A 13,974-nucleotide genomic window follows, 5' to 3' on the forward strand; every position below is an offset into this window, starting at 1 on the left:
TCAGCCATACAACTACCATATCCTAAGGAAATGCAATATAAATCCTCCTATCCTCAATCCAGGAAAATGATGTCATTGGGGAGGGAAGAACTCACCCTTTAGAGAAGTGAGGTAACCTCACAGTGGGAGTAATTATGTTTTATGACTAATTTTTCCAGGAACAGAAATGAAAAGTTTTTTTGACCAGGTAATGGGTGCATATAAAATAAAAACTTTACTTGATTTTAGCTCTCAGTAAGCAAAATAATGTTCCAACTTCTAGGTTTCTATCATTATGCAATCATATAATTATGCAAATGATCATCTGGCCTCAGGGTAGTTTCTTCCAAGCACAAGATGCTCACTACCTCTCAAGATAGTTTAATTTATGTTCTGATTCTATTATCTGTTGTTCAAAGAAAAATCTATCTCCAGTTCAACATGATGATGGTTCTCCATGTATTTGAAAATTTTTTCATTTCTTCTCCATGAAAAAATATTACATTCCTATCCCAAAATATATTATAGTAATTTCAACTATTTTATTAAGTTTTCTCTATCTTCAGATGTTCTAGTGTAAGTTTCAAGTGACCATTTTTAAAGAAGAAAATTGAATATAAGATTCCCAACCTTTAGTGTGCATGGGTTTGAGTATGTGTGTGCGTGCTATGTGAGCGTTTATCTCTATCTCTATATACAGCCCCCTAATAAAGTGTTCATTTACATGAGGATGCATGCACAGTAGGGAAAATTGCAGCATCAGTTGAAAGACTGAAAGACTGGAAAGAACCCAGTATCCATACATTTAAAAGTCCAAAAATGCAATATTTTAGAGTGATGGAATACATTCCATGAATGAAATTGTTCAGTATATTTTATGTGATTACATAAGATTTTAAAACACAATGCTTAGGGGAAAATCAGATTGGTAAAATTAGGTTCAAATTTTAACCATCAGAAAAGAAAAAACTTGTTGAACGTGGTGGTGTACACCTGTAATCTCAGCATTTGGGATGCTGAGACAGGAGGATCACAGGTTCAAAATCAGCCTCAACACTTTAGAGACTTTCAGTGACCTAGTGAGGTCCTCTTTCAAAATGAAAAAGTTAAAAAGGCTGAAGGTTTAGTTTAGAGGTAAAATTCATCTGGATTCGCCGGGCGTGGTGGCGCACGCTTGTAATTCCTGCACTTGGGAGGCAGAGACAGGAGGATCACGCAGGTTCGAAGCCAGCCGCGTGCGCTGGCTTAGGAGACCCTGTTTCCAAATAAAAATGTAAAAAATAGGTCTGGGAGTGTAGCCCGGAGGTAGAAGGGCTTCCAGGAACCCCAGTACCACCAAAAAAAAATTTCATCTGTATTCAATTCCAAGTAACACATACATACACACGCAGAAAAAAAACAATCTTATAAAATAAAGGTTTAAAAATAGAGGACTAAGGCAAATTCCAAGTAGTATAAAGTCTAATTCAGCAATGGTAAAATATCAGTATTTATTATGTACATACTAGTAAATTTAGGATATTTGTTGTTGTTGTTGTTGTTGTTGTTGTTGTTGTTGTTGTGGAACTAGAGATGGAACCTAGGGGCCTCCTACCTCTGGGCTACATTCCCACACCTATTTTATATTTTACTTGGAAGTAGAGTCTCACTAAATATCTGAGGCTGGCTTCAAACTTATGCACTCCTCCTGTCTCAGCCTCCCAAATGCTGGGATTACAAGTGTGTGCCACCACACCCAGCTATGGAAATATTATTTTAAAAATTTATTCTCTATGCCTTTATATCTCAAATATTTAGTATCTTCAAAAATGACTAGAAATAATCATTTTAATAAGAAACTATTTAAGTCCAAAAAATAATAAAAAACAGCCATTCATAAGAGAAACAAAAAAGATACATACATCTAAAAATGTTAATTATAATATACAACTTCTATACAATAAAAAGTTTAAAGCAGCTAAAATATTAAAAACTGAAATACATGTAGAAGTTTATATCTCAAATATTTAGTATCTTCAAAAATGACTAGAAATAATCATTTTAATAAGAAACTATATAAGTCCAAAAAATAATAAAAAACAGCCATTCATAAGAGAAACAAAAAAGATACATACATCTAAAAAATGTTAATTATAATATACAACTTCTATACAATAAAAAGTTTAAAGCAGCTAAAATATTAAAAACTGAAATACATGTAGAAGTATGTGTTTTTAATAGATCAGACACAAATTTTTGTGTGTGGGGTACTGGGAATGGAACCCAGGGGCCTTCTACCTCCGGGCTACACTCCCAGACCTATTTTATATTTTATTTGGAAACAGGGTCTCTTAAACCAGCTGAGGCTAGCTTCGAACCTGCGCAATCCTCCTGTCTCAGCCTCCCAAGTGTGGTGATTACAAGCATGTGCCACCACGCCTGGCAGACACAAATGTTTTGTAACTATAATGATAATGCAAATATAATGTAACTTCTTTCAGAAAACAGAATTATTTTTAAAAATTATCAAATGTATATGTTGGTATATCTCTATATTTTCAGCTTTAGCTCTAGCTCTATTGTCAGCTATTTGGTAACTGCAGTCACTTTGAACCTGTTTTCTATTTATGGGTGATCTTTATCTCCACTGTGTGAGATTAGGTTGGATTTGCCAAACCTCTTTTGCAGAAGCAATGCCTGCAGCTTTTCCTCCAATCCCAGCAGAGTGTAGTCATAAATGGACAGGCAGACCATGTCACTTAGGACTTTGAATTTGAAGTGATATCTTTAATGATAAAGGATAATGATAAAGGAACAGTTAAGAAAATATCAGAGTTGTAGCATTATATTAGATTTCAGCAGCAGCAGTGATTCAGGAAAGACTCAATGTCAATAAAAATCTCTTTTTTTTACCATAAAAGCATTGACCTTGGCTCTGTTTCATGCTATCTGGCTTCAAATGGTTCAACTCATTTTCTGAGATATTTTTTCCAAACATACCATACATACGATAATGCTAAATTCACTTAATAGTTACTTTCTGCTTAGAGAGATCAGAATTAGGTGGAAGATTTTTGTTGCAAAAATAATTATTATTAATACAATCTAAAAAGTTACTAGGAGGGTGTGTGAGAATATATAAGAAATAATTACAAGAAAAATAATCAGAAATATATCTACAAATATGTGTTAAAGTTCAAAATGTAAATATTTTGTTCCCTCTCAATATAATATATATAATTACTACATATGCCATATGTTATATAAAATATGTATAATATATTGACTTTACATATTTTACATAAATGTATTATTTATAACAACAAATTAAAGAGAATAGCATCTAGAAAAAGAACCAAATATATAAGATATATTTTATAATAATAGAGGTATTTATGTTAATTTGAGGAATATAAACAAAGAAATCAGTGAGAAAAGAAAAATTCCTATCTTATGCCAGTTTTGACAAAAAAATAAATTTTAGTTGGACCAAAGTTTAAACCAGAAAAAAAACCCGGGCATAGTGGCACACGCTTGTAATCCCAGTGCTTGGGAGGCTGAGACAGGAGGATTGCAAGTTCGTGACCAGCCTCAGCTACTTATTGAGCTTCACAACTTTGTGAGACCTTGTTTCAAAATAAAGAAAAAATTGTGTTGGAGGGGTGTAGATCAGAGGTAGAATGCCCCTGAGTTCAATCCCTAGTACCACCAAAAGAAAATGAAAAGCAAACAGAAAAAAAATGGAAATAAAAAATACACAAAATATTTTTATAATCTTGGAGTTGGCAAGTTATTTTTATTTAATTAAACAATTACAATACATTATACAATACAATAATTAAAAAGAACTTGCCAACTTCAAGATTATGAAAATTATACATGTCACTGGTATACTGTGTGATGTTTGCACACCTGTATATATTGTTCAATGCTTAATCAAATTAACTATCTGCTCAGGTGTTTATCATTTTTATACTTTTATTGATCCATTATATTATATATCATAGTGAGGTTCAAAGTGTTATATATGTTATATATATGCTTGGTGTGTTTCCCTCCAGATCCCTCCACTCCCTCACCCCATCCCCACACATGTTAGTCAGATTGGTAGTGATACATTCATATATGAACGTAGCCTTATTTGAACTGCTGCTGTCATCAGTTCTCTTTTTCTCCCCCTTGCTTTCACTACCCCAGACCTCTTTCACTATTGTACTGGTTTCTCTTCTTTGTCTAGAGTCCATTTGGTTTCCTGTTTTCTCTCTAGCTTCCACATATGAGAAGCAACATGATTCTTGAATTTCCGAGTCTGGCTTACCTCAATACATAATATTCTCTAGTTCCATCCATTTTCCTGAAAATGACATAATTGTGTTCTTCTGTATGGCTGAGTAAAATTTTATTGTGGGTATATACCTCATTTTCTTTGTCCATTGATCTGTTGACAGGCACCCAGGTTGGTTCTATAATTTGGCTATTGTGAATATTTCATTTCTTTATGGTGAAATTTTTCAAAATTCTTTCTTGTAGCTTGCTGAAAGTATAGTACATTATTGATACCTCTAGTCATCACACTGTGTAATAGCACACTAGAGCTTCTTGCTCCTAACTGTAAATTTGTATTCATTTACCAGCCTTTCCCAATCCTTTCCTCTCCTGTACTCTCCCCAGCCTCTGATGACCACCATTCTCCTCTCACCTTCTGTGAGATGGACTCTTTTAGATTCCAAACATAGGTGAAATCAGGCAGTGCCAGTCACTAACATTAATCATTTCCAAGTTCTATCTAGGTTGTCTCAAATGACTGGATTTTATTTTTTATAATTTGATAATACTCTAATGTGAGCATGTAGCCCTTTTTTTACTCATTCATCACCTAATAGGTACTTGGGTTGTTCCTATATCTTGGTTATTATAAAGAGTGCTGTAATAAACATGGGAGTACAGATGTTTCTTCAAAATATTGATTTTATTTCCTTTGGGTATATACCCACAATGGGATATATGTTTAGCCTTGATTCTTTTTCACCAAACTGTTCATATTTGGTCCAAATGCAAAATTGTAAAGTTAATCAAATCACAGATTAAAAAGCTGACACTGAATGGTACAGCCTGTCTAGCATCTTCTTTCTTTTCTACAACTTAAAATTTCAAATGAAGCTAGAATTAGTCTAATTGATCATTAAAATATCACTACATGGAAGGTTTGAGATGAAAGTTCCAGATTATGTAATATTTTATATTTCAAAATGTTGTTAATTACTTAAAAACTATATGTAATAGGTATAATTGATGTGGGGAGGGGAATCTCAATAACTTAAGAATCTCTACTTAACCAATGTACTTCTCTTAAACTGGTAGATTGGTTATCCACTGAATTTATACCTGTCAAGGACATCAATGAGGAAATGCATAAGACCAAATAAATAAAAGTCTAAATTTATGCCTATCAAAAAATAGATTCTTATCCCATTCTTCCCATGATATCCTTATTTACCTTAACAGTGAATATATATATATATATATATATATATATATATATATATATACTGTTTATGTAATTTCCTTATTTTATTTGCATAACTACTGACTATATATGCAGTAGTTTTTATATTTTTCATATAACTTTTGCTTAGGTGATACTAAAGAAAGACTTGTACTACTTTCTCCATAATTGAGATATTACACAGGAATATATTGAAAATATTTATAGATTCTTTTTCCAAAAAAATAATTTATTTGAAAAATTTGAAGAAATCCTGTCCTCTTTTTTTTGGTGCATTGTAATCATACATCTTGATGAGGTTCAGGGTGATAGAGGCATGCATACACACAGGACTCATTGAGCCCTCCTGTAGTTCCAACCCTACCCACTCCCTTCCTTCCAGTGTTCAGCACAGTGACTGACTTTGGTAAGTTTGTGTATGTACATCATAATATTGAGTTGTTTCTTTCTCCCCTCTCCTATCTCCTCCATTGCCTTCTTCACTCATCTAAGGTTTCTCCTCCCTTGTCTCGAATCATCATATGTCCCATTTTCTCCCTAGGTTCCATATGTTCTGGATAACACCCAACTTTCACTTTTTGTGACTGAATAATCCAACTTAACATAATGTTCTCTAGTTCCATTCATTTCCCAGAAAATGATATAATTTTGTTCTTTATGGCTGAGTAAAATTCCATTGTGTATATATCCCATAGTTTTGTAATCCATTCATCTGCTGATGGACATTCAGTTGGTACCATAGCTTGGCAATTGTGAATTGTGCAACTTATAAACATAATCTTATAGTTTGCTTTTCATTCTTTTGATTAGATACCAAGGAGTGGTGTACCTGGGTCATCTGGTAGATTTGTTCTCACTCTTCTGAGGATCCTCCACCCTGTTTTTCAAAATGATTATAGTAATTTGCAATCCCACCAACAGTAAATTAGAGTTCCTACTTCCCCACATTCTTGCCAGCATTTGTTGTTGTTTGTAATTTTAATGATTGCCATTCTAAGTAGGGTTAGGTAAAATCTCAGGGTAATTTTGATTCACATCTCTCTGATTTTTAATGATTTTGAACATATTTTGATACATTCATTGGCCATTTGTATTTCTTCTTTTGTGAAGTGTCTATTTAGTTCACTTGCCCATTTTTGATTGGGTTATTTGTATTTTTGTAATACAGTCTTAATAAAAAGAATTTCTCACTACTAGTGGCAGTTCAGAAACTTTTGGAGGACTCAAATAATGGGCCACTATTTTTCTCATGGTAGCCTTCATATCTCTGTTTCTTAGTGTGTAAATAATGGGGTTTAGGATGGGAGTGAAAACAGTGTAAAATATGGCAAGAACTTTATCCACAGGATAGGTGGTAAAGGGCCACACATAGGTGAAGATTCAAGGTCCAAAGAATAATATTACCACTGTGATGTGAGCAGCCAGGGTAGAAAATGCCTTGGCCATTGCAGTTGAAGACTTGAACCAGACTGTAACAAAAATGAGGATGTAAGAGCTCACCAAAAGCAAGAAAGTACTTAGGGAAAGGATGCCACTACTGACTACAATTAATATTTCAATGATGTAAGATTCCAGGCAGGCAAGTTTGGTTACTCGAGGAAGGTCACAGAAAAAGCTTTCTACTATATTGGGCCCACAGAAAGGCAGATTCACAGTAAATGATAACTGACTTAATGTGTGCACCAAGCCCACAGCCCAGGAGATTATTACCAAGACTATGCATGTCCTTTGGTTCATGATAATCATATAGTGTAGGGGTTTACATATAGTCACATATCTGTCATAGGCCATGGAGACCAGTAGCACCATCTCTCCTCCAGTAAAAAGGTGAATGAAGAAAATTTGGGCTATGCAACCACTGAAGGATATGGTCTTGTGCTCACTCAGAAAGTCTACAATCATCTAAGGGTAGCAAAAGGAGCCTGGCAGATGTCAACAAAGGAAAGGTTTCCCAGAAGGAAATACATGGAAGAGTGCAGGCTGGGATCAGAAGTCACAGTGATGATAATGAGATGGTTTCCTAGCACAATGACCACATACACCATGGAGAAGAATACAAAAAAAAAAAGCTGGAGTTCTTGAGAACTAGAGAGTCCCAGCAACACAAATTCGGAAACCATCGAAGAATTGGCCTTATCCATGGATGCAAGCTGCTGACTCACTCTGAAAAAACCCTAAAGGAGGGGAAATAAAAAGGGATTAGGACTAGGAAACTAAGAACATTTTTAATGTGAAGATCTCAAATATAATGAGTATTTACTGAGTATAAAAGTTTTGAAATTATGATAAATAATTCTGGATAATAGAATAAGCTTATAATAATGTCTAAATAATTCTTAATATCTTGACCAGTCCCAATAAAACCTCCATCTTTGGATTATTTTGTTTTGTTTTTTACCTGTTATGCAATAGTAAATCAGCTCACTCATGAGCTGATTTGTGAGAATAGAACTTTGAGGAGTAACTTAAAGCCCTGTTCCTCACATGGTAGAAAGGCAAAAACAATTTTTATCTGTTGGTCTCATCATTGTTTTTAATAAGTCTTTTCATCTTTAGTTTTAATAAATCTTTAAGTACAGCATTATGTTTAACTCTCCATCATATCCATAGCTTGATCTTCATTGTATAAAGTCATACTTTTTTTTAACTTTAGGATAGTAATATTTTAAGCTTTAAATTTTTAACCATTAAAAACAGAAGATATAAAAATTCAACTTTACAGAAGATTGTGAAAAGTTTAAACATAATAACTATTAACATTCTATCAAAGTAATCATATTATATCTTTTTACTATTTTAAATGTCTCCATAATAACAGAAATGTACCTTACTGCTATTGCAGAAGTCATGCACAATTTAAGACAATTCCTAATAAGGGGACTGTTAAGTACATAATATCCACATCTATAGTTACAGTACAATTTGTCAATCACTCATCCAAATAATTAATAAAGGAATACTATGACTTCCCTTAATTATTAAAAATTCATTTTTGTTTTACCATCGAAGAACAGAACCAAAATATTCCATTTTATTTAACTATGAAAATAATACCTCTTTACAATTATCAAATAAATAGTAGGGTCCTTTTAGCATTTTCTTGCATAAATAAGTAAAGGTATTATATTATAAACTTTCTATGTTCCTTAAATTATCTTTTGGATCAGAATAATCTTAATAACTAATTCAAATTGGCATCTCCTATCCCACACCTACTGTAAAGATACACCTCTGTTACATAAATCTAATTCATTTGAGCTGGAACAAGATTCAAGCTCTATTTTAGAAAACTATGCTAGTTCTAAAATCAATTGTTGACTACCCTCATTGTAATGAATCTGAAAAAGTGATGTAGCTCTACCTCCAATTTAAAAGCATAAATATCTTCCATGGCCTTTATATTCCATATAAGAAGCCAACATCTTTTCTATGTCTTTAGGATCCAGTTCTCTTTTCCCATTTAGATGGATATGATTTCAGGTTTTCAAGCAAAGAATAATTTCATGTACTTTTATTGAAAAAATATTCAGAGAAGCATTTTATTGACCTACATTATGTACAGGCATTATTGTGCAATTTGGAGCTAAAGCAAAGATTTAAAATGACCCATAGTTGTTTGAATATATTGGTTACAATTGATCCATGTTCATAGTATTATATGAAACTAATAACTGAGGGAATTGATTCTAAAACAAAGTATAAAGTATCACTTTATTCCATGTGTGACTCAGTTTATTTATTATCCCATTTATAGAATCAAGTTGTTCTTGCTCAAGGTCATGGATTTATTATGTAAAATGATCAAATCTACCTAATGAAAGTATTTACTACATAAATACAATTTATATAAATTAAAAGAATGAGGCATATTTTGTGTGGATTATAAATAACAAATTTTTATGTGTGTGTGTGGTATTGAGGATTGAATCAGGGGCATTCTGCCTCTGAGCTACATCTCCAGCCCTATTTTATTTTTATTTTGAAACAGATCACGCTAAGTTGCTGAGGGCCTCATTAAGCTGCTAAAGCAGGGCTTGAACCTGGAATCCTCTTGTCTCAGTGTCCCAAGTTCTGGGATTACAGATTTGTACCACCACAACCAGCATAAATAATAATTTAAAAAATAAATTATCAAAAAGAAAAGAAAAGAAGCCGGGTGTGGTGGTGCATGCTTGTAATCCCAGCATTCAGGAAGCTGAGGCAGGAGGATCATGGTTCACCGACAGCCTCAGCTACTTAGTGAGGCCCTCCACAACTTAGTGAGACCCTGTTTCAAATAAAAAAATAAAAAAATACAGCAGGAGTGTAGCTCGGAGGTAGAATGCCTCTGGGTTCTATCCTCAGACCCACACACACAAAAAAAAAAAAAGGAAAAGAAAAGAAAGCTTGGATTTACTGATATCATGTTGGCAACTCCTGCTATGTTATATGCCATGTATGTGTTTTATCAAGTAATCTTTTAGTATAGGTCTATGGAGAGGACTTTATCATTCCCAAACTATAGAGGAGAAAGCCAAGGATTAGGAACGTTTAATCACCAGTAAGACAGCTCCTAAAAGTTTCAAAATGTTAATGGGGCCTTTAAATCAGATAATAAAAAATAATATTTAACATTTGCTAAGCAGCTACCAAGTGCCAGTTATGGTTCTAAGCACTTTACATATGCTGGTTGAATTTTTCTACAACATTGTATGATAAATATATTTGATAAATTCTATTTGCAGTAAGAAATCATAGCTATAGAAACAATAAGCAACTTCTATCAGGTTACATAGCTGGAAACTCATTAAACTAGAACATGAACCTGAGCCTTTGATTCTGTTTTAGATCTGAACAATATGAACCCATGTTCCATTATACTATGCTGCAACTGAGGAGCCCTTCAGTGAGTCCCTTGATTCTAGTCTTTCTACCTTATGACATTCATCCAGTCAAGCCAGAAAGAACTCCTCATTCTGGGCACTATGAATATTTGGGGTTAAACAAATTTTGTTATGGAGGTTTGACCTGCTGCAGGAAGTCGGTGACTCACTGTATTCCAGTCATGCTTTCTTTCTGGCTAGTAAGCCAAACATCTCCAGGCATTACCAAATGTCCACTAAGGGTGCAAAGTGAACCCCAGCTGAGAACCACAAAGTTAAGGTACTTTTAATCTCTCCCACTTTCATTTAACATTTTTTGTTCACTGACAAATTGCTCAGTCTGACTCATCAGAGAAATAAGTAAAAATAAGAATATAAAAATATATGAATAAGCCTCTCCTAAAATCTTCTGCTACATTTCACTTTTTTCTTAATTTCTCTTCCTGTTTGTAAGAAGTTTCTCAAAGAAATACATACATTCTTTCAGCCTAATTCTTTTTTACTACTTTACTTATAACACACTCACCTATGCCTTTTGATGCCACAGCCATGGAAACAACTGTATCAAATGTCCTCAAAGACCTCTTATTGACAGCTAATTTTGTATATATGTAAGTGAGCCAAACCTTGGTTTTCCTTTCAAAAATTCTAATATTTGTCTTCTTCCTCCATGCTGCTGGCCTAACAAGTTCTATCCTCTAAGTTTTCCATTTATTTCCCTTCATCCTCTGAGACATCACACCCTGCTTTCTTTCTGTATTTTAAAGTAAGCACAATTCTAATATTTCTCAGAGGCAGATACTAAAAGCACATTGCAAGAGGTAGAAGGAAGTTCCCTAATGTACATGATGTGCATTCACAAACATATCAAAGTCAATCATACAGTATGGCATATGCTCCTACCATCTTGTACTCCATTAAGATGTATGACTATAATAAAAGCGGTATAAACTCTCTCTTTCTTTCTTATTTATTTGTTTAATGCATGTAAAAATAACATTTATAGTCAGAAGTCTGCCAGTTGGTGTTGGTTGTGCTCATTTGAATTGAGCTCTGCTGATTTTTCCTAGGAATCTTTCACTTATACAAGGGCAGCTGCAGGTAGTTGGGACTGGCTGATCTTTCACAACTCCACCTGGTGCAATTGCTCTTTCCCAGTGCAGTGTCTCATCCTCCCCTCAGCTTTTTTCACACCTCCCTCCCCTCAGTCAGATTGCCTTATTTGCTCCTCTACAGGTTCTTTTTCACCTGGAGCTCCTCCTATGACCTATTTCACTTTATTTTTTATTTTTTGGTGGTACTGGGGTTCCTGGAAGCCCTTCTTCCTCCAGGCTGCACTCCCAGACCTATTTTGTATACTTTTTTATTTGGAAACAGGGTCTCTTAAGCCATCATGTCTGGTTTCAAACCTGCGCGATCCTCCTGTCTCTGCCTCCCAAGCACGGGGATTACAAGTGTGCGACACCACTCCCGGACGACCCATTTCACTTTAGCTTTCACATATGAGTGAAAGCATCCGATTTCTTACTATTTGTGAATAACTAATCTCACTTAGTATAATATGATACTCTAGTTCCATCCATTTCCCTGAAAATGCTGTAATTGTATTTTTTTTATGACTGAGTAAAACTCCATTGTGTACCTATCCCACAGTTTTGTAATCCATTCATCCATTGATGGACATCTTGGTTGGTTCCATAGTTTGAAAATGGTGAATTGCACAGCTGTGAACATAGACACGCATGAATTCATTTGATATTTTTGTTTGCTTTCTTTTGGATAGATACCGAGAAGTGGAATTGCTGGGTCAAATGGTAGATTTGTTCCCATTCTGAGGATTCTCCATACTGTTTTTTAGGGTGGTTGCACTAGTTTGCAATCCCACCAACAATGTTTTTGTTGTTGTTGTTTGTGTTTTTTCATGTATTTATTGGCCGTTTGAATTTCTTCTTTTGTGAAGTGTCTATTAAATTCACTTGCCCATTTTTTAATTAGAGTATTTGTTTTTTAGGTGTTGATTTTCTTGAGCTCTCTGTATATTCTAGATATTAGTCCTCTGTCTGAGGAATAGATGACAAAAATCTTCTCCCATTCTGTTGGCTCTCAATTGAGGTTCTTGACAGTTTCCTTTGCTGAACAGAAGCTCTTCAGTTTCATGCAGTCCCGCGTATTGATACACCTTTTAGTTTCTTGTGCCTTTGGGGTCCTTTGAGAAAGTTATTATCTGTGCCAATGTGTTGCAGCATTAGACCTATACCCTCTTCAAGTAGCCTCAAGGTCTCCAGTCTAATATCCAAATCTTAAATCCATCTTGAATTGACTCTTGTGCAGGGTGAGAAGGTGGGATTTTATTCCATTTTTCTGCATATAGATAACCAGTTTTGCTAATAGCATTTATTGAACAGACTGTCTTTCTTCCACTGTATGTTTTTGGCTCCTTTGTCAAATATCAGTTGGCTGTGAGTGTATGGTTTTGTTTCTGAATCTTCTTTTTTCAAAAATTTTTCTTGAATTTTTATTCATGCATCATAATATTGGGGTAAAAAAAAACTTGTGTGTACATACATGTACACATCACTGATTTAACCCCTACCTAATTTACAACCCATTCCCTCCCCATCCTTCCTTCCCTTGCTTGGCTTAATGGTTGATTTCGATATGTTTAAGTACATTGTGTGTTTTAGAGATTTTCCTCTTTGCCCCTCCTTTCTCCTCCGTTAGGTTGTTTTGTTTGCTCTTCTATAGGATTTCATTTTTCATCTAGAGTTCATCCTATGACCCATTGCTCCCTAGCTTTCGCATATTAGGGAAAGCATCTGGTTTCTTATTTTTTGTGACTCACTTATCTCACTTAGCAAGTCCTCCAGTTCCATCCATTTCCCTGAAAATGATGTAATTGAGTTTTTATAAATGGCTGAGTAAAATTCCATTGTGTATATACCCGACAGTTTTGTAATCCATTCATCTGTTGATGGACATCTTGGCTGGATCCATAGTTTGGCAATGGTGAATTGTGCAGCTATGAACATAGACACACATACATTAGTTTGGTAGTTTGGTTTCCTTTCTTTTGGGTAGATACCCAGAAGTGGTATTGCAGGATCAAATTGTAGATTTGTTACCATTCTTCTGATGATTCTCCATACTGTTTTCCAAAGTGGTTGCACTAATTTGCAATCCCACCAACAATGTCTTAGAGTTCCCATTTCTCCACATCCTCACCAGCATCGGTTGTTGTTTGTGTTTTGAATGATTGCCATTCTAGTTGGAGTTAGGTGAAATCTCAGGGTAGTTTTGATTTGCATCTCCCTGATTGCCAAAGATGATGAGCATTTTTATGCATTTATTGGCCATTTGAATTTCTTCTTTTGTGAAGTGTCTATTTAGTTCACTTGCCCATTTTGTTATTGGATGCTTTGTTTTCTTAGTGTTGAGTTTCTTTAGTTCTCTGTATATTCTAGATATTAGTCCTCTATCGGAGGTATAGGTGGCAAATCTCCCATTCTGTTGGTTCTCGATTGAGGATCTTGACAGTTTCCTTTGCTGAACAAAAGCTCTTTAGTTTCATGCAATCCCACGCATTGATTCACCTTTTAATTTGTTGTGCCTTTGGGGTCTTGTTGAGAAAGTGTTTATCTGTGCCTATGT

The 13,974-nt window shown here is 34.5% G+C and overlaps 1 pseudogene across 1 annotated transcript; it reads right to left on the reverse strand.

Moving 5' to 3' along the window:
* Positions 1-6,634: 6,634 nt before the first annotated feature.
* On the reverse strand, positions 6,635-7,605 carry LOC308271348 (olfactory receptor 4K5-like; annotated as a pseudogene). Its single transcript has one exon. The product of its transcript is annotated as an olfactory receptor 4K5-like (transcript).
* Positions 7,606-13,974: the final 6,369 nt, after the last annotated feature.

Source organism: Muscardinus avellanarius, assembly GCF_963383645.1.
Source record: "Muscardinus avellanarius genome assembly, chromosome: 12".
Lineage (NCBI taxonomy): Eukaryota > Metazoa > Chordata > Mammalia > Rodentia > Gliridae > Muscardinus > Muscardinus avellanarius.